Raw genomic sequence first — 4,024 nt, 5'->3', positions numbered from 1 at the left:
TGTCGCTTTTTGCACCAGCATAGACAACTCCCTTAAAGATACCCCATAAGCTTTGAAGTCAAAACTGTCAATATTTATGACCTAATGTCCAAATGATTATGCACAAATGTTCCAATAATAGTGTACAAGAAGATCAATTATAACAAAAAAAAAAAAAAAGTAGTTATCATTTAATAATGACTATTTAATTATCATTTTGTTTGGACACCTTTAAGATTCCATACACAAAAAAAATGGTCTATTAGAATATCTAAAAATAAATATTTTTTCTTCCTCAACATTTGTAATAAGTATTTAATTATCATTTTTTAAATTGGGACACCTTTAAGATTCCATACACAAAAAAGTGAAGTGAAGACTAGTATTTTTCCCTATTCACCCTTCCCTGGTCCCTCTATCCCCTTATCCCTCAACATCAAATTGAAGTCTTAAATTAAGTTTCTAGTGAAATGAGTGCACAATTGTTGATCTACTTCCTTATTATTCCTCCTGTTGGGCCCTCTCCAAATCCTCTTATCTGAAATTAGAAAGATTACTTCATGACTTTCTTTGGGCTTCCGACTCTGACCATCATGGCTTCCATAGAGTGGCTTGGGACTACTATTGCCTTCCCAAAGAGTCTAGAGGTCTTGGCCTTCTTTCCACTCGAAAGCAAGGGCTTGCTCTTCGTACCAAGTGGATCATTCGTGCCATTACAAGAGATGAAGGTTGGAAATTTTTGGTTTGGCATTGCATCTTTTCTGGCATTCCTGCCAACAAACCTGCATGGAAGGGGATTGGCTTTCAAACCCTTCTTATTATGCAGGAACATGTTCACATACAAGGCTCTTTTTTTATCAAGAGCATCTAAAAAGCTTGGGAAATTGTCAAGCCTTGGCTTCGCTGGTCTAGTGATGGATTCTAGGATGGATGTCTCTCTTTGAATCAACAGAACATATGGTGGTCTCCTTTGTTTGCCACCCAGGGTATCCCTTTGGCTAAGACTCAAGGTGCTTGTGTTTTTTATTTTTTCAAACATGGCATCAAGACCCCTAAGGACCTCTTTTCTAGGGTCACTATGGGCCTCAGATCATGGGAAGATATACAAGTTCAGTTTCGTCTTGCTCGTTTAGATCAGCAGACTTTTGATATGTTGGTTGCTACTATTCCAAATCATCTGCTTCATAAGGTGGGTATTCAGTCTATTCATCCTTAGTGGACTGACTAGAAATGTTATCCGGCTACTCCCTTCACTACCTATAAGCCCAACTTGGGATATTGTTGGCTTTCTCTCCATCTTCCAATGATAGATACTCTCAACTGGTGATGGCATTTGCAGTCTTCTCTCTTGTAGTGGAGAAAGTGTTTTGACACCATTTGGAATGCCATTATGGAACCCAAGATTGCCCACTTTTCTTAGTGTCTAGTTTTTCAAGGTCTTCCCCTTGGGCCTCAACCCAAACATATTGGGGTTCTGGATCCTCAATGCCCTTTTTGCAGGAAACCAAAGACATTTTTGCATCTCTTTTGGTTCTATAGACGTGCTCAATAATATTGGCACTGGATCCATGATTTTTTTTCAACCCTTTCGACCGGAACCTTTTGTTGGCATATGGTTATTTTGGGTGATTCCCCCAAGTTTCCCAAGAGGTTTACCTAGATCTGGCATACCTTCGGGATGGAGATTTTATTTACTTTATGGAAAGATAGGAATGCTATTATTTTCACTCACTATTTTCTTGACATAAATGTCGCTATGTACACTAAAGCTTGCATTTGTAATAATTTAATGATGTAGATTCAAGTACAAGCCAACAAGGTGGCTCTCGAGGTGGCCCACCTTCAAGAACTACTTAACTACTAGGGTAATGCTCCTTGTATGATTGCCAGAGTTTCACCTAATGTCTTTGTTGACACTACTCTACCCAAGGGCCACCACCAAGGGTGTAGCTCCTCAGGTCGTTGCTTGCGCACGCCTTGCTCATAGTCTTCCCATCACCGCTCTCCTAGCGGTGGTGATGGAGTTTGGGTTTGCCACTCAGTTTCTCTGCCCCAAGGTGGCACATGGTGGTCTTTGAGCCCACCGGCTCACTCGGTTGGTGCTCGGCATATTGTACCTGGTAAATGGCTCGTTTGTCTGGATCTTTCCATCTCGCCCCTGCGGTTTGATAACAAGGATGAAGCTTAGGCCCTTGACGATGTTGTTGATTGTTCGATTGTTCCCATCCCACCTACTAATCCAAAGGATGACTAGGGATTCCACGATTGAGATGAACCACCACCCTTAGCTAGCACTGCTTTGGCAGCCTGAGGATGTTTCTTATAAGTTTTTTTTTATGAATAGTTGTTGATTCCAGCTGAGGTCGTCTGAACTCTCACGGGGTGATCTTATATCCCTTGGCCCTATTTTGTGAATTGTAACTTAGTATATTATTTTTTTTAATAGAAAAGGACTATTCATAAAATTAAAAAATCTCAATACTTCTGACCTAATGTCCAAATAATTATGCACAAATGTTCCAATAATAGTGTATAAGAAGACCAATTATAATAAAAAAATTACAAAAATAATAGTTATCATTTAATAATGAGTATTTAATTATCATTTTTTGGAACACCTTTAAGATTCCATACCAAAAAAAAAGAATGTCTATTAGAATATCTTTAAGATAATATTTTTTCCTCTTCAACATTTTTAATAAGTATTTAATTATATTTTTTAAATTGAGACACCTTTAAAAATCCATACACAAACAAGTGACGCAAGCGTCATAGTTCTTGCCATTTGAATTTTTAGTTTAAAGAAAATAGAAGTAGCAATGTTCCGATTCAAACATTGATAATTACATGATACTATCTATGTTGAATCTTGAAAGTAGCTTATTTGCATTAGATAGGAAATCTAGCTTTAGATAAGATGGTGCCTTGGTATATTAGCACCAAATTCACCTTATAATATAAGAAATATAAAAGATAAATAAGTTAAAAGAAAATAATGCAAGAATAGAGAAATATATTCATAAAATAATATTTGAATTGTTGGTCTTTATATTGTTTAAAATTTGCAAATATAATTTAAAATGTAAAAAATTACTAAATTTTTATTGTAATTTCTTTGGTTTTTTAGAATGTAAAAGCTTAATTCCTAAAGTTTTTATAATGTTCTTGAATAAACTTTCATAAATAAATAATTATGAATAAAATAAAATCTAATATATTTATATTAAATTATTGTGATTAAATATTTATATAAATATTATAGTTCACAATCAATAATTGAAAAAGTAAAATAGAAAATTGAACATAATAATATAAAATAGCATAAATAAAATAAAACTAGATTGAAAAATATTAAGATTTAAGTTTTATTTCTTATATAAAGAAAATAGTCAACATGTCATATCATTGATATAATTATTATTTGATTTTTATGTTTAAAATAGTTCTAAAAATGATTTTCTATGGTGAAAGAAGATTTGTATGAAAGATGACATAAGGTATAATTAATGTAAAGATGACATAAACTATAATTAATGTATTAAAAGTAGAGTGTACAAAATATTCTAATTTTCTATGAAGAAAATTAATTTTACTCCATACTATTTTTGCTCTAAGCCAATCAAAGAAGAGATAAATTATTTTGTTTAAATCATTTAAATAGATGGAAAATTTCAAGCTATAGTTAATAGACATATGTGTTAAAAATTCTTGACTCTAATTGACTATTTAAAAGTGACTATTGCATGCCCATGGCAGGAACTAAAAAGTGAATGTTGATTAGAATATGCTCAAAGACTAGTATTTTTCCCTATTCCTCTCTCCCCTTATCCGTCCACATCAAATTGAAGTATTAAATTAGTTTCTAGTTTGTACTGAAATGAGTGCGCAATTTCTGATCTACTTCCTTAAGACGGACGCTCAGCGTAAAACGACTGGCCCACCCACAACGCCAAATGCGGAAATCCCTTTTCTCTTTGGGATCAATGTGATTAAAGTTTTGGTCTCCTTCAGTCTGTGTTCCCGTTTCTTTTGTGGAATAGATTTC

Source organism: Cupressus sempervirens, chromosome 5, assembly GCF_028749045.1.
Source record: "Cupressus sempervirens isolate cs-2001-9-10 chromosome 5, ASM2874904v1, whole genome shotgun sequence".
Taxonomy (NCBI): domain Eukaryota; kingdom Viridiplantae; phylum Streptophyta; class Pinopsida; order Cupressales; family Cupressaceae; genus Cupressus; species Cupressus sempervirens.
This window is presented reverse-complemented; position numbering follows the sequence as displayed.